General features: G+C 45.7%; 1 protein-coding gene across 2 annotated transcripts in view; it reads left to right on the top strand.

The window, feature by feature from the left end:
- SLC6A1 (solute carrier family 6 member 1) overlaps window positions 1–23282 on the top strand; it is a 59871-nt gene that overhangs the window by 5263 nt on the left and 31326 nt on the right. The window contains exon 1 of one of the 2 annotated variants that reach the window (XM_068201515.1): window positions 11890–12030. The exons of the other annotated variant lie outside the window; for it this stretch is intronic. The gene's annotated coding sequence lies outside the window, so the exon portion shown is untranslated. Of the gene's footprint in view, window positions 1–11889; window positions 12031–23282 lie in introns of those variants that run through there. 2 annotated transcript variants of the gene reach the window in all.

Here is a 23282-nt window from a genome sequence, read left to right as displayed (position 1 = left end):
GCTGCTGCCCAGCCTTGGTGCTGGAAATTTTGCATTCTGCATCTTTGTTGCCTTCTGTAAATGTTACAAATAGCAGGAAGGGATGGATAAAACGACACAGATGCTTTAATTATGATTTGATTACAGAGCAACCAGAGGAGTCTATTCTGAGGAATATGCAATTAGAGAAAATTCTGAGGACTATCTAACCTTCCGAAATTAAAATTAACTGGGATTATTTGAACGGGGTTTGAACATCTCTGAAAAAAGATATCATTCCTCAAGGATCCTGCTGCTCTTGTCTGCTGGATCCTCTCTGGCTTAGCAGATGGGCTTCAGGGTAACACAATGTCATCTTCCTCAGCTGCATGTGCTGCTTCCTTTATCTCCCAATCCCATTTTATTCCCATTTTAGCATCCCTTGCTGGTCACCTACAGGAGGGTGACACAGAGCCTGAAAGGAAATCGCCACCCCTGGGTTGGAGCACACAAAAAGGGAGAGCAGTTTAAGCAGTCCTGGGTCATCAGCAGAGTTTCTCCATACCAGGAGCAGGAAAAATGGAGCTGTGCACGCTTGTGATGCACGTTCCAAAGGGAAAGTGTGGATGGAAAATTCCATGCCTTTTCCTCTGGCAAACTATTTAATGGAAGGAAGCTATATTATTAAATATGTTAAGCTTCTCTGTGGGCTTAAATGGTACAAAAGGGCTGAATTTAATGCCATTGATTTCGCTGGTTGTCGAACATGATCAGAATTCCAAATCTGTCCCGGGGCTGAGGAGCAGCATGCCTCCAGCTCCAGTGTGAATCCTCTGAAATCACGTGGAAGCTCCATCCTGGATGGGGATGATGGCTTTCTCTGCTGTCCTGAGCTGGGCTCAGCCAGCTGCAGGGGGCAGGGAAGGCAGTGGGTCAGCCTGGCTGCAGGGCTGGGCTGGGGACACCAGCAGGGCACGAGGCTCTGGGGTTGTGCCCTGCACCCAGACACGACCCCTGGCAGCAGCTGCAAACCTCTCATGTTGCTCTTGCTATCCCGCAGGGCTTGACACATTCACGAGCCAGTGGTAAAAGGGCTTTTTTGGGGTCTTCTTTTCTGTAGAAGTTTCCAGTGTTTATTGCTTCTGCTTGAAAACTGTGGGCAGAGCATGATGTCAGCTCTCCAGCCTGGGAGAGCAGGGCCTGCCAGGACCCCTCCTGGATTCTGCTCGGGCTGGAATGTTTGTTCTGGGTCTGGGGAAGAAAGGAGAGTGGCTCCCACCTCAGCCAGCCCTGTTCCTGCACTGTTTGAATCCATGAGAAACCAGGAAATGGGGCTTTGGTGCTGCCTGGATGCCCTGGGGAGGGATGGGGTGGTGAGAGGGCCACAGCTGCTCCCCTCCATCTCCCCGCTCCCCTGGGGATGGCTGACCTTGGTTTCGACCTTGCTCACCTCCAGAAGACCCCAGAGCTGCCCTGACAGGGAATGTGGCTGTCAGAGATGCTGCTCAGGACACAGAGAATCCCTGCTCTTCCCAACAGGTGCTGAGAACATTTAAGCTCAGCTTAATTCAGCAGCCTGTCAGTCTCCTTTGTCACTTGTAAGAACATTTGCTGGCATAGTGCCTTATTTATTTATTTCAACATCTCTTTTTAGGAGCCTTCAAACCCTCCAACTTCAAAGCATTTGTGTGTGTTCCTACTGACCCATGTGTATTTCCCGGGGATAAACCCCAGGCAGGCAACTTAGGGATGATTTTTCAAGGGTCTCTTTAATAAATGAGGTTATTTATTTTCTGCCTGAAATTCCCTGGTTGGTGACTAAGACAAACTTTGTATTAAGCTGTGCAGAGCATAATGAGGTTGCTGTAATGCTTTGATGTGGAAATGCTTAAATGCCCAAGGAAAAAAAAAAAAAAAAGAAAAAGAAATGGTATTATTGATAGAGCTTGCCTAAGGTATCTAGGGACAGTTTATATCAAGCAAATATAGATTATACTATAAAGATTATAGATTTTGATAATAGCCCTTTAAAACTTTAATAGCAGACATCATAAAAAGGTCAAAATCAAATTATTTTCCTGGACCACGCTGCTGGTGCTTACAAGCTGAGCCCTTTTTCAAAATAAAGACCTGTGTGATATCAATTATAGAGGCACTAATGTTACAATAGATGTGTGGGGAGATTTGATTTCCTAACACCCATTCCAAAGCTGTTCCTGGTGAACAACCTGCCTGGGCAGGCTGTTCAGTTTGTGGAAATAAAAGGCTGGAGTGGATTTGCAGCACGTTAGTCTCGCCTAATGAAGGTGGTTACATAAGAGTCCCTTCCCCTCAGCTGCTGGAACTCTATTTCCCATGCCACTTCTCGCTTTCCATGTTGCTGATAGATTAGAAAAACCAGACTTTGCTGCATTTTCTTCTTCTTGTGTCTGTTCTTGAGGCTGATTAGCACAAAGTAGCTCTGAGCCGTGGCTTGGGCACCAGAGATTCTGAGAGCCTCCAACCGCCCAAATAATGGAGCAGGATGAAGGATGCTGGTTGCCATGGGAACGGTGCATGTGCCACACAAGATAATGTAACTGCTGTGGTGCAGGGATCTGTGCTGAATATTGATTTGAGCTTTCCTGCATTCCTTGGAAGTGCTGGGCTTTGCATCGGGTGTTCCACCTGGCAAGGCAGAGCAGTTCATCAGCTGGGCTGGGGCCAGGGAGAATTTCCTCCTCTGAGCAGAGCTGGCTTTTCCATGGGATGGGGGAAGAAAGAGCAGGAATTCCTGGGGAGAATTATCAGGGTCACAGCCGTTCCTTGTGGAGCTCACAGAGTCCTGGGTGTTAATGAAGAGCTGGAACTGAGGTGCTCCAGGGGAGTGCCCTGACTTAAAGTGACAAGAAAATGCCCCAGGAAGCTGAACTTTCACCTGTGTAATGTTCCTTGTGGTGGTTGTCACCTGGACACCTGCACAGTGTCACAGTTCCCCTCTGTATCCCTTCATTGCTCCTCTTGGTAACACTGAAAAGTTCATTTTTGTCCCAGCTTGTCAAGGATGAGTCCAATTAGTGGCAGGCCTGTGCAAAATAGTGGGATTAAGAAACATCAACTTGTTGGCAGCCAAACATTATTATTATGGCAGTATTGGCCATTTCCCCAAGCTGGGGGAAGGTAAAGCATGAAAGTTCCTTTGGGGGAAAGTGAAACATGGAGGTTTTCATTTGGGGCAAGGCAAAACATGAAGGTTTTAATTTGGGGGAAAGTAAAACATGAAGGTTTTAACCAGGGGGAAAGTGAAACATGAAGGTTTTATCCTGGGGGAAAGTAAAACATGAGGGTTTTAACTTAGAGGAATTCTCTGTCAGCAGGATCATACTTGGTCCTGTTTTTTAGGTGAGGTTGGGATTCTTGTATAAAAATGAATGAAGTAGGACTGGTTCTGCTGTAGTTTTGCTGCCTGAAGTTCTGGCTTCTGGAATGACAAAGAAACTCTAATTATTGCTCCTTTACCCAGATCCTCAGTAACAAAAACCAGCAAAACTTCCTCAGTGCTTTCTCTGCTTGGCCAGAGGCAGCTGGGGCCACTGTTGCTCGGGAAGATTGTGCAGATGAGGTAATGCAAATTAAATTCCTGTCCTTCTCGTGTTTCCCCCCTCCGGGAAGGGTGATGCCACAAACTCTTGCTTACCTTCAGCAGGACTGCTGGCAATTGGCCACCTGTTAGAGAAAATGTTGTGTAATTATTGACCTCAGCAGGTTTTGGAAAATGATCTGAATTCTTTCATATCTGCCTCATGCTGTTTGGACCTCCTGGTGTTGTCTGGATCAGCCTTAAAAGTACTGGACCTTTAGGAATTGTGAATTTCTGTGGCAGCTCTAATAAGATGCTTATCTTGAGGCAGAGATGGTGAACTTTAAAAATATCTGAGGTGTTATTTGTCAGAAATGTGTCTGGAAGGACAGATTTAGAAATTCTAGGCTGTTGTGCCCTCTGGGCACGATTTGCAGGTTTGTGTGACTTTGTTCTTCAGCACAGGTCGTGTCCAATGTGGTGCTCAGAGAGCCATTCAGTTTATTCTCTCCTGCTGGTTTTGGGTTTAAATCCTGCCACCACATCCCAGCAGAGCTCCCACTTTTATTGCCAATTCCAAAACCTGATTGTACAGGATCAGCTCCTCTGGATTCCTGGGGTTTTTGTACAGCCAGGACAAACTGAGATATCATTTAAGACATCGTTTGATAACCAGGACACCTGCTCTGTTAGGTACAGAAAGTTATATTTTAGAGCACCTAAACACTCTACTGGGCTTTGGTATGTTTAATTCAAGCCATTAGGGTGGGGGGTTTTGTTGGTTAGGATTTTTGGTGGGTTTTTTGTTTGTTGTGGTTTTTTGGGTTTTTTTTTGTTTGGTTTTTTTTTTTTTTTGTGGGTTTTTTGGGTTTTTTTGGGTTTTTTTGGCTTTTTTTTTTTTTTTTTTGTAATTTTTAATGTTTTCTGAGTTTTGGTAATGATTTTGCAGGTGAAAATCGTAGTCTTTTTTAGAAACAAAATCTATTTTGGATTTAGGGGGTGAACTAATTAAGGAACTTGGACATTAGGCATGGCTTTAGATATCAGTAAGACTTCTGCCTGAGTGAAACCTGGCTGGTGGTGGAGCAGTGCCTCCCGTGCCCTGTGATCCATCCCTCCACGTGCAGCTGCTGTGCACAGCAGGGTTGGGAGTTCTGCCAGCTGGCAGGGACCAGCTGGCCAGGTTTGCCTGTAAATGTACAAATCCACACCCCACCATCATTTGTGTGTGTGTGAAAATGTGTGTACTCCACGTTCCTCCCTCTTCCCATGTCAGGGAGGCTCCTGCCCTCCCCCGGCAGTGTTTAAGATGATTTCTGGGGTTATGAAGTTCTTCAGTCCAGGTCCAAGTGAACAGACTGAATGTCAGCTGGAGCTTTCGCTCTGGCCTGTGCTGTGCACCCAGCTGGGAATGGTTTGTCACCATAACGAGGTGACAGTGTCGTTCTGAGCCAACCTGCAGCAGTGGCACAGCCATTGACTGTCACTCGTTTGTTCTTAGGGTGTCTGGGCTAGTCCTGGGCAAGCAGCATCTTAAAGAAAGCTCAGCTTGAAGTATGGGGGCAAGCAGAAATGTCTATAACCACACACAGCAGCCTGGCTGTGTGCCTGTGGGGTTTTGTGGGGGTTTATGAGGTTTTGTGGCGGTTTATGGTGTTTCATGGTGTTTTATGAGGTTTTATGGTGTTATGTCTGTCAGCCTATTGCTCTGCAGCCAGGAATTTTCCATACCAAAATGGTGCTAATCTGATAAAACCAGGGGCTGTGTTTACAGATATCTTCTCACCCGCTATTTTTCTGAAAAAGTAGACTTTGAGGGGATAAATCCCAAAGCCACATGAAGGTCAGGGAATCTGGTGCTGCTGTTCCATGGAAAACCATCTAAATGCTCCCCTTCCACCTGACCCCTCAGGTGACCTCTCTTGGCTGAACTCCTCTGACCCTGAGAGCCACTGCTGATTGCTGGGGTGTGGTGCACAGCATTCTGTAATTCCTCCCTGTTCACTGAACTAAAACTGGGATTATAAAGTAAATTACCTCCCTGTCGCTGGCTGAGTTTTAGAAGAGCAGGTGTGAGAAAAAATGTGGCTGCTGCCCCCTTCCCAAACCCACAAAAGCTCTGCTTGCTGACTTGAACACAAAATTGTCCCAGTGACCAGGCTGGGGTGTTGAGAGGGGAATAAGAAGGAATATTTCTGGAGAAAACAGCAGGGAAGGGAGCCAAGTGTGTGCCTTGGAAAGGGCTTGAATAAACAAACAGGAGTTTGCCCTGGTTGTGAATCTGGCCCTGGCATCCTGGTCCCTCCCCTGAGGAGCACAGGGAGGGTTTTGCTGGATCACAAACACCGAAGGGGACTGGCTGTGGTTTATCACTCAGAATTCCCTTCTTAAGTGCTCACAGCAACCTTCCAGAGGAGGCAGCTTTGCATGGACACGTGGTAGGATTCCATCTTCATGGCTGGCTGGAAGAGGGGATGGATGGCTGTGCTTCCCAAACACAGGCAGGGCTGTGGGGAAGATTGTTCTCCCACATTTGCATTCAGCCACTCCGAGGATATCAATTTCCCCTGAGCATGAGGATGATTTTGCTTTTACACAACAAGATTTTCCAAGGAGGCACTGGAGTGACAAAAGCTGTTGCCAAGGCACTTGACAGGTTTATAGAGTGATGATAAACTGCTGGGGTAGCCCCAGTGGAAATTGGGTTAGATGGAAATAATAAAGAAGTGGAGGTGCTCAAGGACATGGTTCGAAAGCAATTTGGAGCAGCCGTGGAACATTTGGATTTGTCTCAGTGTGATTCCTCCCACAGAAGGGAGCTGAGCTGTGACTGGTGGGATTTATTACAGCTTTTTACCTTTTCATATTGAAAATTGAGCTTCAGCACGAGAGCCTGCTCCTGTCTTTATGCAGATTACATAAAAATAAATGGGTGGCTGATGGTGGCAATATCTTGGGCACGGGGAAGGTTCAAATTAAAATCCTCCAAGAATTCTTTTATTTTACAGGAGCCTGTATATCTTAGCCAAAGTGGTTTAGTAATAGACAAATATGCACCTGGAAAATGCTTAGATGGGCCTTTAAATATATCCCAAAATTTCCTAGACAATTTTTTTAAAGTCTATTAAAAAAAAAAACCACACAGACTATTATGTTCAGCTCACATCTGTGCCAGCACTGACAGTGGTAGAAAGGCAACCCCATTTAGTTTCTTTTGTTCTTTATATAAGAACTTGCTGCCTTGTCTTCTGAACAACACAAAAGCTGTTTTATTTCAAGGAACACACACTTGCTAAGCAAACCCCTCAAGAGATTGTTTTTCCTGTCATGACACCACTACATTTTCATTTGGCCACTATTTTTGAAGTTGTAGAAAACCTCAACAGAATTGCATTGCAAGGACAGAGCTGCTTGTGTTGGGATTTGCTTCAAGAGGTTAAAAAAAGGATTGCTGAGAGATGCCTGAGGCATGGCAGTGAGTACCTGGTGGTTAAAATCCAGCTGTGTTGTGGCCACAGGTGAATTATTTTCACTTATAGATGTGCTGATGTTAGAGGTGAGATGGAGGGGCAGGGCTATAATCTGCCTTTTTACAGATGTTGTATGAAATTCCTTGTATTCTGACTCCCTCCAAAGCTCGTGTAGCTTAATTTTAGTCACAACCTATTATGAAGATTAATTGAGTTCATGTCAAAATTAGCTGCTTTCTCCATCCATGCAGTCAATCTAAAAACCACACTGCTGATGATAAACAGATAGCAAAGCAAGCAGAATAAAAGTGGGCAGGTTTCTGGGCAGGTTTCTCCCTGGGGGTGGCCAAGGTGTGCAGACTGAGGGAAGATTGCTGTAAGTGCCCAGAGATGTGTCAGTGGCACTTCCTTTGGGGACAGAAGCACACGGAAATAATTAACTCTGCAAAGGAATGGCCACAATGAGGGAGCTCAGAATTATCCTCTGTGGGAAGCAGATGGGAACCATCAAGGCCACCCTCCCTGCCTGCCTTGGCTGCTCACAGGAGGCTCTTGGCAGCAGCAGTGCAGAAATATTTGCTGCTTGCTCCTGAAGGAATAGTTGCTCCCTCTTGCATCCTTTGCGATGAAACAATGGCCAAGGAGCCAAAGCCTGGGCATTTTTTTTTGCCCTCATACACCATCTTTTCCCACTTGGTCTGCTGATTTTTGGTAGCAAGAAGTTCTGCTGCACTTAATCTACCATTCCCCAGCAGGTGCAGGGTTTGGGAGCTGTGTCCAAGAAGAGAGTTTGCAGCTGAAGAGTTTGAACAGCAACAGAGAGAACAATCTCAGCTTGCAACACCTCAGTCTGCTCAATGCTTGCTTCTGGATTAGGAGCATAAACAAACAAAAAAAAATTTCTGCAGAGTGCTTTAACCATCTGAAAAACCCCAAACAAACAGGCAAAGAGTAAAACCCCTAAAAATTGTTGTTTAGAAGCAGCTCTGGGACACAAGAGATTACTCTGCTCAGCACTGGCACGTGTGGCATCCTGCCTCGTGTGTGAAAACATAAGAAATCTGTCTGAAGCTCCTTTGTTCATCAGGCCTGGATTCATGCTCTCCTGCAGAGAAGGGCTGCTGGAAGGAGATTTCCATGGGTGCCATCCATTCTGCTGGGCTTGTGTTATCTGTGATTTTCTGGGATGGTTTCTACGGGAAGCCAGTCTGGATTTGCCACATCCCCTTGCCTTTCCTGCTGGCTTGGGCTGGTTAAGATCACACTGCTTTGTGTGTTTATTATTTGTTAAAGGCCTTTGCTGTGTTTGTGTATGAATTCATGGCAAGGGGTTATTCTAAGCTCTATTTTGAGCTGGGATGTTTGTTGCACAGCAGTTTTTTCTCCATGGTATTCCTGCCTTCAAGATGGAGGCTTTGCACACAGCTGCTGGAAATGAGAGGATGCTCTTGGGGTGGAATTTGGGCAGCTGGAAGAGAGAAATGGGGTCTTTGCAGAAAGCCATAGCTCCACTGGTCTTCCAGCAGTGGACAATGCAGTTCTGTGCTTTTAGATGGTGATGGGGAGCATAAAATGTGGACTGGGTGGCAGCTGGGCTACTGTGACTTTTTGTGTGGGAGGGTCCTTATTTTCCCCAGGAAAGCTGAATTGGTTATTGTTCTCTCTGGAGGATGGGAATCACAAAAGAATGCTGCTTCCATTTATTCTCCTTACAGTTTTAATTCAGTTCCAGCTACTTAATGTCACCATTGCTTCCACAAAATGTTTCCAGTTCTGGAACAGCAAATTAAAATAACCTCCACCCAATTTAAACCAAGGCTTTGCATTTTGTTTGTATAATGGTGGCATCTTCCTTAAAACAGAGTGAAACTCCATCACTGGAATCACTCTGAAATACACAGAATGAATTGTGCGAGGATGTCTGAAGTGCCTTGCCGATAAATGTCTCCAGCACCAGCAGGGTTTGTTTGTAGGAGCTGTGCTTAGCAGGAGCAGCAGTTCTCTGTGCCATGTAGCAGTCAGGATTCACAGCTTTCCTGCGAGATCTAATACTCCAGCAATAAAGAGTTCCTTTGTTTACAGGAGTGGAGGGGGGAAAGGCACCCTCCAGGCTGTTGTTTCTAGCTCCTGACATGTGATAGAACACGAGCGTGCCTTGGCTTGTGGGATCTCAGATTGGCACCTTCACAGGGAGGGGGGATCTTCAAGGGGAGCTGGGAGCTGACACTTTGTCATCTCGCTGTGATGAGCCCTACAAAGAGCTGCTGAAAGCACTGGAGGATGTGGTGCAGAATAAAAATGGAATGCTGGGAGAGTCATACAAGTCATACTGAGTTACGAGAGGCATGCAGCGCTGTCTTGTGGGGAACACTCGCAGGTAATGGGAATTTCTTGGCTAATAAAAGGCTCCAAGCTCTGGTCCCATGGGTCTTAAAAATGGTGTTGCCATTTGTGAATGTGATTGGCAGCTGTAACCCCTCTCCTGCCCCCATCCACATCTTTCCCTTCCTAGTCTGAGCCGGCCCTTAGACCAAAACATAATTAAAACTGGCATTTCCGACCCAAACTAGGCCTTAATCAGTCAGCATAGGGTTTTTTAATTTTTCTGAGGAGTCTAAGGAAGACAGACACCTCAATCCCACAGAAATGCATGTGTGTATTTCTGAAACATTCAGCCACACTATTTAATATAAACCAATGGTGATCTTTGATCAACACATTCTGAATTACATATAAATATTTGCCATGTGATACTCCCATTGCCCATATAATGTTTGAAAACAATAATGCTCCCACAGTTGTTTTATTCTCTCTATTGAATTTTACCACTTGATACTCACAAGTGTTTCCATAGCTCAAGAGAACCCAGCTTTCCTCAGCTTTCTCCTTGTCTCTCACTGAGGTAGGCAGTGATGTGCTGTGAATTTTGCACAAGTTTTCTTATTCTGAACAAACCTGAAGAAACAGAACACTATATAATGTGCTAATAGCAATGGCCCTGCTGAAGTGTGACAAGGTTTTGCCCTCTTAAGCAACGTGCCAGCTTTGCCCTGAGTGTCATTATCCCTTCAGGATTATTGGGAGAGTTTGATACTTGTGTTGGTAACCAAACAGAAAGGCCCTTTGGTTTGAAGATGGGAATGATGGGAGTGCAAAATTGGAGATATCTGAGTGCAGCCTCTGCTGGTGGGAGGCACTTCAGTCAATATTTACACCAGGAAGAAACAGTATTTGGAGCCTATTTCCTCTATAAATAAATAAACAAATAAATAAATAAGTAAAGGTAGGAGGATTTATTCTGCCTTCCCTGATGGAAAGCTTCATCCCCAGCAGCTGCCTCCATAAGCTTGGCTTCCCCCAGGATCTCTGGGCCACCTTTAGAAGTGATGGACATCTTCAAAATTCATGGTGCACCTTACAGAAAATTTGGGAAGAGCCTCTGGAGGTCATGAGACTCATACAGGAGCGCTGTGGGTTTGGCTATTCGCCTGCATTTGACTGGCTTATAGACAAATGGCAATAAATCAATAAATTATGCACATCTCTCACTTTCTCTGTTTCCTCCAAGCACACAGGGCGATGAAGATTTCTCTCCTTACTGTAATAACTTTATACCATGGTGTGCTGCTTGTTTTTTTAGGTTAAAATCCGCTCTCTTTAGTGAAATTCCATTTTCCTTCAAAGTAACACGGGCTCCCAGTGGAGGCTGAGGATATTCACAGCTTTCCAGAGCCAAGGCCCCCGTTTGCACAATCCCTGCAGTCTGGCAGGATATTTGGAGTAGGTCCATTGCTGCTTTAGACTGGCTTAGAGCTCAATCACAGGGGAGAACTCTTCCCTCAATCTGTGCCGTGCAGATAAGAACTGAGATTTTTCTGTGAAGAAATCTGACTTGTTTTGCTATTGCACTCAGAGGGTATGGAATTAACTACAATGTGCATTATTCTTGAGGAGTCCCCATTGCCTGGTTAATACCTGGAAGATGAAGCTCCAGAGGAGCTGAGATGTGATGCTCCAACTCAATATTGTGCAATACAGAAAGATTTCTGTTCTTCTGGAGAGCCAAGGAATTGCTTATTGTCTAATAGGCAGAAACAGATTTTTATTTTGATTTCTTTGGGCAAAATGCATTTTGGAAAGGAGGTGATTAGTAAAGAATAAAGAAATGTGGAATAATATAAAAGATAAGTGTTGTTATTTCAGTCCAGGTTTTGTGGTGTTGGGCTCTGGCAAAAAATAAAAGAACTTTGTGCCTTGGTATGAACAGGTGCAGCAATTGCTTTTGAGATGAGTCCAAGCAAGTAACATTAAGTCCTCATTTTACACCTCAGTGAATGCTGTGCAAAGAGCAGAACTTCCCAGCAGCATGAGCAGATATAATTCCATTGATAGCTTTGGCGCTGGGCCCGCTCACTTAAAGCAGCGAAGTAACGTCTGCTCGTGCCTCAGCAAACAAAACCCATCCTATTCTATAGGTCAGGACTTGTTTTGGGACAGTCCTCAGCCTTTTGAACGCTTCCCTTCCCAAGGTTAATGCTGCGTTCCCAAAAAGAGCTTCTGCTCCCCCAGCCCCTGCTCCTGGGGCTGGAGGAGCCGCAGGGCTGGTGTGACCTCCCCTCGGCCGGGACCTCTGAGGGCCCCGACAATGGGAGCAGGATTTGGCTTCCAATCCTTCGGAACTTCCCTGCCGAGGGGAGAGGGAAGGGCTCCCAGCACGGAGGGGTGAATGCACTCCTGGGACCGGAGCCTGAGGAACACTTTCAGCTCCTTTAGAAAGGCGGCAGCTCTGTGAGACCACAGTGTTCCCAGCTTGAAATCCAGGGACAAAAGGGGCAGGGAACCTTCCAGAGCCCGGTGCTGCTGTGGGGAAACAGCTCTGCTGCTGCTCGGGACGTGGATGAGCCCCCGGGAACTGTCTTTAATTGGTGAATAGAAAAATAATTTGGAAAAGGAGTCAGTGCAGGGTTCTGCGGACTCATTGATGGGGCAGAGGTGGTTTGCTCTCTTGTGAATGAGGAGCTGCCTTGGGATTCTCTGTGGCAGGTAAGGAATATATATAATATATAGAACATATATAATATTCTGCCTGCTCCCTACTTCTCTCCTTCCTTCTCTTCCCAACCATGAGCCAGGGATAGTGGAGGGAATGGAAGGGAATTTACTCCCCATTGCTGTAGCTCTGCTCCAGGAGCTCTGCAGGAGCAGGGCAGTGCTGCTCAGTGCTCTTGCGTTAGGCTCAGCATTTCTTTCAGAAATGTTGGTACTCAGTATTATCTTTTTAGTTTTTATTTTAAGAATTCATTGAATTAAGATCGTATTTTGAGTATTTCTCTCAGTGCTCCCAGTCACTGGACCCAGAAAAGTTCAGTGCTCACTGGGGTTGTCCCAGTTGCTGTGAAACCTCAAACCAGTTGGGAACATCTCAGCTTTTTTTGTTTTGCTTTTTTTTTTAATAGAAGCCTTTGTAGTGAGGCAAATAAAAAGACATTTCCAATAATGGAAACACCTCCTCCCTGGCAGGTTTCTCATGGAAGCATGGCTCAAAGTTTTCCTTCTGCTGTTCAGCTGTGTTAAACTTCTGGGGTGTTACCTTAATTTCAAGCATCAATCTCACCAGTTTAAAGCAAAACTTACTCATTTTAGTATTAGAAAAAAAAAGGCACAGAGCTACATTTAAAGAGGGAAAACACGTAATTCTCATCGTGTTGATTAAAATCTTGAGTAAAATACATTTTTCCTGTGCCATCACTGCTGTAGATCGTTGATAAAAAGAAAAGTAAAGCTCAGCTGTGTTCTCCAGGAGCTCGAGGAGGCAGCAGATATTTGCTTCCCCATTAAGAAGGTGACATTCCCAGATAGATGGCCTAGAAAATTGTTTCCAGAGAGTGAGAAAAATTAGTTCAGGAGGGTTACTGAGCATCCAGCTCTCTGCTTTGCAACAAATTGCTGGGTACCTGGCAGCACATGGCACTGTGACAAGTGTGCAGCCTGGGGGGTGGTGACAGAAGAGGAGATGATCCAAACACCTCTTCTCTTTCACATTCTGGCTGAGCTTGCAGAGCAGGGCTACACAATTCCTGTGTTTGGGGCTTTTTGTGGACGTTGATAAGCTGAGCAAGGATATTCCATTGGTGTGCAATAAATATGGTGCCTCAGAATAATGCTGGGCTTGGGTTTCTAGCTTTTTAGGTGACAGCATGTTGTGCTCATTTTCAAATTTTATGAATTAAATGGACCCTAAGCCATAGGATAGAAAGATATTTGGCATTTGTGGGGATTTCTGTGGCAGTTTTCATTTGTGGAGGGATTATTTTCTTACCTAGAAGGAGCTGGTTTGTAATTGGCTTTTTACAAATCAATTTTTTTTGGTTTACTTTTGCTCCTAATACAAAAATGCACCTTATAAATCCAGTGCAAGGGAAATAAACCTGAATTCACTATTCCAAAACACATTTTGCTCCCCTTCAGATCCATTTGTCAGTATTTGGCACTGTCACCCTTGTGGCTGTGGGACTCTCCCTTCAGCCAAGGCTTGGAAAGTTTTAAATGGGAAGTAACTGAGCACTCCCAGGCTGCTGCTGTAGGGAGTGAGGGAAATGAGGTTTCGTGTGCCATTTGTATTCCCCCCTGGGCTTCTGACCAGCATTTCAAACACAAAGTGAGGAAGAGATTTCCTCCTGTGATTCCTATTGAGCCCAGCTATTGTGAAGGGATTGTGGGAGCTGAAAAAGAGCACAAAAAATACCTGTAAGGACAGAGCCATGAGAAAAATACAGCTTTTAATTATGGTGCTCATTATGAAGTTTGTTCTTTGATTTAACATCTTCCTGGAACCTGGGACTGACTCCCAGTCACTTCTGGGGTGGAATTCATCAGCTATTTATTAGGAAAGAGCTAGCACAGGTCCACAGAATGCAATTACAAAGCTGACACTTTGCCAGGACTGTGGATTTACTTTTCAGAAAGTGCCAAGACATCTTTCACAGTCACAGATCATGACTCTCACCTTTTGGATGGGACACGAGGCCGGTTTTATTGGGAAAATATGGCTGCAGAAATAATTTGCCCGGTGTATAAATAGCATCTGCATGTGGTTGTGTTCCTCAGGAGAAGAAGGGGAGCCAGCTGAGCTGCCAAGCAGCACAGATAAACTGTGTCTCGAAAAGAAAAGTATTGGTTGCAGGAGGACAGAGGTAATTGGGACCATATGTTGTTCCAAGCTTTTCCTCAACTGAGCAGTCATGTATTACAGTGCAAACAGCTGAAACTGCTCCACACTCAGCTTTGAGTTGTTTTGTGTGTTCAGGGATGGCCTTGAGTTCTTTGGGGCTGTGCAAACCCAAAAATCCTGGTTGTTGCCTCAGCAGGAGCCAGTGGCTAAGCTGCAGAAATGAGAGCCAGAGGTGAACTGGGCTGGGGGAGCAGCAGGGGGCAAACAGTGCCCTGAGTACTGGCATCAGACAGCCGGGTGAGATTTGGGAGTGATGGAAAAAAGGAGTGGGAAAAACACTGCTCCAAGATCTCTGGAAAGGGAATAGGGTGGGATGGGACTAGAGGCAGAAATGAGGAATGCTGGAGGTGGCACAGGAGTGTGAGGTGCATATGAGGGACTGCTCAGCTGTGTGAGAACACATTTGTTCCAGAAAGTTACTGAGAATGATTTTAGCAGGAAGCAGGGAATGTTCAAATATGAGCAAGTATTCAGATTATTCTATGTAAATTTGACCTCTGGCTTTCTGAAGGCCAATGGAGCAGGACTTTGCAAGGCCCAGGAGGCACATTAGCAGTGAGCAGCATCCAAATGACATTTCAGACACTAAATACAGCAACTCCCTCTCCTCCTATATCCCATCTGTCTTTGTTCTGTCTGGCTGGCTAATTTATTGGAGTCTTGTCTTGTGACAGTTTATTTATCCTCATCACAGACTTCTTTCATGTATCTAAGATTTCCAGTTTGGCTGAGGGAAGGAATATTGCTGCAGAGCAATTCTCCATTTGTCTGAGAGATAAGCTACCAAAATCTCAATGTGCTCCCCTGGAGCAGTGTGGTAGGACCCCAAATCAGTTCTTGACCCTGTGCTTTGTCATTAAAAGCCACAAATCATCTGTCTTGCTGATTTGAAAACTGAGAGTCTGTTGTATTGTTAATCCTGCACCTGTCCTGATAAAATGTTGTTCTATGATGGTAATTGCACGTGTGGTGCAAATTTACTTTTGCTCCCTTTCCTTATTTCTTTGTTGCTATTGTGTCATCACTGCTTCTTGTACATTTTTCCTGCTTGGCTTCATAAAATGAGATTCTCAAGGGGCTGGAATGATCCTTCCAGCCTGGAGAGCACAGCCAGGGTGTAAGCTAGCTGGGAAGAAGGAGTTGTTGGTGCTGCACAAACCACTTGGTAAAAACTGCAACAGATGCTTCTCCTCTTTGTCTGGAGATCTTCCCACATCCAGCAAGAAACAGGGGCAAGACAGCACCTTTTGGGCAGAACTAAGTGGTGAATAATTATATTCAGGCCTGGAAATTCATAATCCAAGGGATTTCCTCCACCTCAAAACACGAGCTCTTAGTTCAGCATAAAGCCACCCCTGGCTGTGCTATCCTGTCTGGGCTCACTCCCAGATTGGGGTGGCCCGGAAAGGTGGAAAAGTCTCTCCTCCAACCCGTGTCTCTAAAGAAAGACTCAGTAGTCTTCAGTCATCCGGTCTCAAGGTAGTTTATTGTATGTTATCTAAAAGATTTCTCCCTGAGCTGCTGTGGTCCGTTCAGCAGTCAGGCAAGGGCACACTCCGATGCCCAGGGGGCTGGTGCCTTCTTTTGTATCATACATTACGTTTTAAATGTTTACGGTTTTTCCCCAGTGCCCATCACCTATATTGAATGGTGACTTTCTACTCTAAACCAACCTGTGAATGCCAACATCACCAAGAACATGGAGGTTAGGAAGGAGAAAGAAGGAGGACAGGGCACACCCAAGTCCCTCCATCTTAGAACTTCTGACCCCCATGTACAAAACTCAGACCCCTCTGTACAAGGCCTAAAACCCCCCTGTACAGCACTCAAAAACTCTTCCTCTCACTTTGTGACTACTTCTACTACAATATCTAAACTTTTGTGATTTCTTGTTCTTCCTGCAAGGTTGGTAAATTGTTCCATGGATCAGGTTCAAAGCCACAGGGGTCTGTGGCTGCATTCCAGGGTCTCAGATGCTTTTGACTTGGGCCCGGAACATCCAAGAGTGTCCAAGGGAGATTCTGGGTTCCGACACTATCCCAGCACAGAGAGAGTGTCCCTGGATGTGCCTCTGCCTGCCAGTGTTGCTCCTGCTCCCCTTTTCCCATCACTTCACTTCCCAACAGCAAGGGGGGTGAAGAATTGCCATCCCAGCTGTCCCAGGAAGGAGCTCATCCTCTCCTTCTGTGCTGTGTTTGAAATGGTGACCAGGAGCAGAACAGGAGCAGAGTTTGAGCAATGCCAGTTCTGGAGACTTTCCTCAGCACCGTGGGGTTTTCTGTGATCAGAGCCCCTTCCCTCCCCCAGGCTGCAGGAACGTGACTGCCTGTGGGAGGCTTTTCGTGCTGCTCTCCCTGAGCTGCTCTTGTGCTTGCCTTTGCCTTTGCCAGCCTTGTGAGGGGCTCTCTGATCTCTCACACAGCTCGAGTTTGCTGATGGAAACTCTGCCTGGGAGCATTCAAAGTGTGCCTGGCAGTGGTCTTTGCATGGTAAATAATGAACATTTCCCAGGATAAAGTTTGGAGAAAGGGGTGGAGATGAATTTTTTCGTTGAGAGGAGGAGTGTGTGAGTGTTTTTTTTTTCTTTTTTTTTTTTTTTTTTTTTTTCCCTTCTCTGCTTTTCCAGAGCACTGCGCTGCCTAACTGGAAGATATAATGGCTGTATGAATTGCTATTTAATCAGGGATGCTAATTAAGTCTTAGCTCTTTAATGCTTTCATGGGAGAGCTGTATATGATTTGCAGTGGCTTGAATTGCAGTTTCAGGCAATTAAGCTCCTCTTGGCTTTGTAGAACCTGAAAGTGCAATTTTCTGAGAGAAATTCAGGGCTCAGAGAGATCCTGTCACCTTTAACATTTCCCTTGGACTGAGGGTAGGAGATGTTTGGAAAAGGAAATATTCTAAAGCAGCGAGGCAATGAAACAGTGCAATCATTTCAGATTTTAAGCAGCCTTTTTTGAGTGTATAATTACAGTAGTACATCCACTTTTATGGCACAGTTAATATAATTGAAGGTTAAATATAAAGCCCATTTGGAAAAAGAAATTTTGCTTGTTTTTTCACTTGTTTAGTTTCATACTAAAATCAGAAAAGGTTTTGAGCTGGGGCTATCTGCTGCCTTATCAGGTGGCAGCAAAGAATTCCCACTTCTGGGTCTGAGTAATCCTTTCCAAACAAGTTGGTCCCACCGGCAAGTGGATGGAGACATTCACGAAGTGGGACAAAACGTGTGGAACACTTGTCAGGCTTGTGAAGCACAGTCAAAACCAACCCAGGAGCTAAATTTTCAGCAGAGAGCAAGCAGGTCTTTTTGTGAGAAAGAACTGGCTGGGATTTGTAGGGTTTGAGGGGCTTTAGTCCCCCAGACATTGTATTTTGGTAGCTGAGATCAGTGATACAGTGTGGTGGTCACCTTAATTTTTGATCCTCTGGGAGCTGCTTCAGTAAGCACGTCAGAGCCTGGAATCCAAAAGTATGCCATTTCTGCATAGCAAAAAAGACAGAAGGGAGAAGAAAAATAAAGAAAAACATCCATTTTTTTCTTATTTCATCAGAATACTTCTTGGAAAAGCAGTCTGCCCTTAGGAGAAGGGTAATTCAGAGACATTCAAGACACTTGAGGCCTGAGAAAGAGAGCACAAGATGGACTTTTTAGATTAAAGTGTGGTCCGTAATCACACTCCTGAGATTACAGGGGTGGACATTTTGCCTTTGGCAGAGTCCCCTCTCCTTCCCCCCTTCTGCTGTGGCAGCCACTCCTCAGCAGGGCAGCTGGAAATGGGAAGGTGAGGAAGAGGGGCAGTGATGTCCTCAGCAGCAGTGCCACATCTCCCTGAGCAAAGCTGGGTCTCTGCCTGCTCCCGACAGGTTGGGCAGGCTCCTTCCCTTGGCTCAGCCTGTCCCTGCACTGCTCTGGCATTTTCCAGCTGGGTGCCCCATTCCAGCCCGGAATTATTTCACACCACGGCCCCACGATGATGAACTGGCAAATAATGATGGAGGGAACAGATCCCACAGGCTGTGGCCACACAAATGGGGATGAAATTCCCTGTACAAACAGATCCCACAGGCTGTGGCCACACAAATGGGGCTGAAATTCCCTATGCCAGCAGATCCCACAGGCTGTGGCCACGCAAATGGGGCTGAAATTCCCTGTGCCAGCAGATCCCACAGGCTGTGGCCACGCAAATGGGGATGAAATTCCCTGTGCCAGCAGATCCCACAGGCTGTGGCCACACAAATGGGGATGAAATTCCCTGTACAAACAGATCCCACAGGCTGTGGCCACACAAATGGGGCTGAAATTCCCTGTACAAACAGATCCCACAGGCTGTGGCCACACAAATGGGGATGAAATTCCCTGTACAAACAGATCCCACAGGCTGTGGCCACACAAATGGGGATGAAATTCCCTATGCCAGCAGATCCCACAGGCTGTGGCCACACAAATGGGGATGAAATTCCCTGTGCCAGCAGATCCCACAGGCTGTGGCCACACAAATGGGGATGAAATTCCCTGTACAAACAGATCCCACAGGCTGTGGCCACGCAAATGGGGATGAAATTCCCTGTGCCAGCAGATCCCACAGGCTGTGGCCACACAAATGGGGATGAAATTCCCTGTACAAACAGATCCCACAGGCTGTGGCCACACAAATGGGGCTGAAATTCCCTGTACAAACAGATCCCACAGGCTGTGGCCACACAAATGGGGATGAAATTCCCTATGCCAGCAGATCCCACAGGCTGTGGCCACACAAATGGGGATGAAATTCCCTGTGCCAGCAGATCCCACAGGCTGTGGCCACACAAATGGGGATGAAATTCCCTGTACAAACAGATCCCACAGGCTGTGGCCACGCAAATGGGGATGAAATTCCCTGTGCCAGCAGATCCCACAGGCTGTGGCCACACAAATGGGGATGAAATTCCCTGTGCCAGCAGATCCCACAGGCTGTGGCCACACAAATGGGGATGAAATTCCCTGTGCCAGCAGATCCCACAGGCTGTGGCCACACAAATGGGGCTGAAATTCCCTGTGCCAGCAGATCCCACAGGCTGTGGCCACACAAATGGGGATGAAATTCCCTGTACAAACAGATCCCACAGGCTGTGGCCACACAAATGGGGATGAAATTCCCTGTACAAACAGATCCCACAGGCTGTGGCCACACAAATGGGGATGAAATTCCCTGTGCCAGCAGATCCCACAGGCTGTGGCCACACAAATGGGGATGAAATTCCCTGTGCCAGCATAGCCAAGCAAATCCCCCAGCTCAGCAAGTCAGCTGGGCCACTGGAAATGCTCCAGTGGGTAATTTGATGAGCTTATTCAACAGGGCTGTGTGTGGCAGCTGAGCTGGCATTTTCTGAGCCTTTTTAACTGCCTGGCTGCTGGAATGCTCTGCTTGGTGCTGATTCTGTGAGACCTGGGATCTTCCCACCAGCACTCTGGGGCTTCTTTGTGAAGAATTTTAAGTGGTACCATCCTGCCTTCAGTCTACCCTGAATTATTTTCAATCAAATACATAAAATTAAATGTAGGAAAGCAAAAATAGTGGTTGGTAATAAATGGAGGTTCTTTTTGCTTTGCATTTGAAACCTGCATTGGAGCCGAGATTAGCCAGATCCTTCCAGGTTTACTCTATGCAAAGCTTTTCTATGCACTAGTTTGATTTTTAGCTTATTTGTAGCCTGCCCCTCTTTTGATCAAACCCCACAGGCAAAGAGGGAAGTTGTTCATGGCACAGGTAGTCAGACTTCAAATGCTAAAATCTCCCCAAGGATCTGGATACCCAATTGCTGCTGAAATGCTCATTCCAAAACGTGGGGATTGGTGAGACAAATCATTGGACATTGCAAATTGCACTCTGATTTTGAGAGGGGAGGACAGGCGTTGTGTCAGCTACTCTTTTGAAGTTCATGGTGACCTTCAGAAATTTGAATCTTCCCGTCCACAGGAGCTCTGGGTGGGAAGAGGCTGCCCTTGGACGTACTGCAGTCACCTGACCCTCCAGAGCCTCTTGGGTGGGGGAAAAAAATGTGGAAATGTGGAAAATTTGTGCTCTAGAGTCAGACCTGCTCTTGCTGAGACTGAACTCTTGAAGCAGAAATATGCTCAGGCTGTAAATGCTTCAGTTGCAAGGTGGTTTTGTTTACTCTGAGGATGTATTTCCCCACCACAGCTGCTGTTTCAGATATTTTAATGTTGGACCAGGTTCTCATTCCAGCTTAATCAGTTCCTGTTAGATGGTTGTTGTCATTTCACCTTTCTTTGTTTCTGCCTTTGCTGCAAAACAGACAAATGTTCCTCCATTGATTTTTGCCCCCTGAAAGCTGCTCTGTGTAACATCCTGGCAGGAGGGAATTGCTACTGCTGAGAGAACTCACAGGCATCATGCAAGATCAATGCCTCCCTAATTTGTTCCAGTGTGAAAATACATGTTTTTCTAAGATCTGCTCCATGGATTTACCTGGAAATCCACTCCTGCTTGGAAAGGTTGTCTGGGCAGTCCTGAGATGCTGATGGAAGGGGAATGCATCAATCCCAAGGAGCCCCTGTGGTGGGAAAAGTGAAATCCATGAAGGGAAAAGCATGGAATAGAACATGTACTACAGTGTGGCATCAAAGATACAGCTGGTAATCCATCCCAAATATGCCTGCTGATAAATAACAGTCCTCATCTATTATCCAAAAGCAGCTGAGAAGACACATTTTCCTGATTGTCCAAAAAATAATAAAAAAAAACCATTTTCAGGCTGTTTTCTCAAATAAATTAATTTACTATTGCATCTGTGATGCCCTGAGGGCTCTCTTCTCCACTGGAGAAACTCTGGCACAATAATCTAATTTGGACTCACTGAGATTAGGGGTCATTTGCAACACCTGAATGGCAGGAGTGTGGGGTATTTGTACATTCCTTTTTTCCAGCGAGGATCCTCTCTGCCAGCTCAGGGTCACAGGCAGATTTTACAGGTGGTTAAAGGTAGAATTTCCAGATGTGCTTCAGGAAAATTAATTTTTGCTGATTATCAACTACAGATCTGGCCCAAAGCAATGCCAGTAGAGAGAACTGAATGTTGCTGTTGGCTCACATTGGGTTTTTTGTTTATTTTCATACATATGTGCTTTAATCTGAGTTGGAATTTAGAGAGCTTGAGGAATTTTAAAGAGAAACACTGAGAAATGTCATTTCTTGGGTGAATCTGAAGCACTGATTGAGAAGTAGGGGGTTTATTGCTCTTCCTGTTGTGCTGCCTTAACCCAAATTTGGTCCAGCTGGAGTTCTTGGAGAAGCCCAGCTGTGGGAGAAGGTTTGATCTATGGTTTATTACTGCTAATTTCATTAATAATGGACCTGCTGTCCAGGAAGAGACTGAATTCCTGAAGCAGAAATATGCTTAGGCTTCAAATGCTTCAGTTGCAAGGTGTTTTTTTTTACCCTGAGAATGTATTCCCCACCATGGCTGCTGCTTCAGATATTGTAATGTTGGTTTTATATGTGCTCCCAGTCATTAGTTTGCAAATGATGATTGAATTAGCAAATTAGATTCCTTCACCCTTGGCAAGTGCCACAAACCTTGCAATTGGAAGGCTGTGAAAGTCTGAGGGGGAGAAAAAGCAGTTCCCAAAAGAAGGGGAGGGAAAAAAACACCAACCAAATTATTTGCTGTATCAAATAAGGTTTTATCTGATGTAACTAAATGCATATATGAGTGGGCTTTTTTGTTTTTTCTATAGAGTCAAATGAGATTAAAGTGGTATCAGAATGAATGTTCAAGTCCTCAAGTGTGGATCTGAAAAAATGTTTCCTGATATGCTCTATCAGGGCAAGCAGATGAAAATAAAGCTGTCAGTCCTGCAGATTGCTGCAGACTCATCCATTTTGAGAGCAAGGCAAGCACTGTGTGCACTCTTACCCGATATGAAAACACATTTTTCCTCCTTGAACTTCTTGCTGATGAACTGTGTACCTTTGGAAAAAAGGCAAGCTTAGGTTAAGCTCCTCCAGGGGAAAAAAATCATAACTCCCATGTGTCTTATTTTTGCTCAAGTGGTTTAGTATTCAAACAAATGGTGTGGGGGGAAAATAACTCCTTCCTTTGCTTCCTCGAGGAAGGCGCTTGCCTCCTAAGGCTTTATACTGAGAAATACGCCCTAGAGATCAAGGGAAATGTGTTTTGTAGTGGCTGGGAGTAAATAATTCAATTTGTGCCTTTGAATGAGCAGCTGTCCCCTTAAAACAGAGATGATCAGTGGGCTCAAGTGAGGATTTAACACTTTGGACAAGACCTGCCATGTCACCAGCAAGGCTCCCCAAGAACCTCTGCTCTCCTCAGAACATTTGCCTGGCCCTGCTCAGGAGCTCACCTGGCACTAACTTACCCACACGCCCTGTTCTGTCTGGGACCTGCTTTTCTCCTCCTCCTGCTTGCTGCTCTGGGCTCCTGATCAATTATCCCAGTGAATTCTGTTCCAGTGTGGCCTCACCATCCCTGGCAGAGGAGTTGCAGAGCTCAAAGCCCTTCTTCTGGGGCACAGACCGAGGGGAAAATTGTCCCAGATGCTGACAGTGGCTCTCAGGTTGCAGAATTACCCTTTGCTTCCAGATTGTCTTGAGTTCTCCTCCCAGCCTTGAGATGGTGCCTTATCTTTGTGTGTGATAAGAGCAGCAGGCTTTGAGCCATGACAGAACCCAGCATTTGGTGCTGTGGGGCTCCATGACCCTTTCAGCTGCTTGGCAGCTCTGGGCAGTGTCACTTGCTGGTGCATGGATGTGCTGGTAAGTTTGCTGGAAATAAAAAGAAAACCCACAAATCAATTCCTTCACCAGGCAGGAAATTGTTACTCTGTGTTTACACTGCAGCCAGTAAAGTGGATATTTTGTCTTATATTTGAAATTACTGACTTGCTGTAAGAGGCAGATATTTGTAATGGTCCCGAGCAAGGAGAGTTGTTAGTGGATGCTCAAGGCATGCCTGAGGAGATTGTTCGATATATTTATTTTAACCAAAGCAGCAAAACTTTGAAGCTTCTTTGCAGCCAGAAAGCTCCAGAGAGGTA

This window comes from Anomalospiza imberbis, chromosome 11 (genome assembly GCF_031753505.1).
Source record: "Anomalospiza imberbis isolate Cuckoo-Finch-1a 21T00152 chromosome 11, ASM3175350v1, whole genome shotgun sequence".
Lineage (NCBI taxonomy): Eukaryota > Metazoa > Chordata > Aves > Passeriformes > Viduidae > Anomalospiza > Anomalospiza imberbis.
This window is presented reverse-complemented; position numbering and strand designations above follow the sequence as displayed.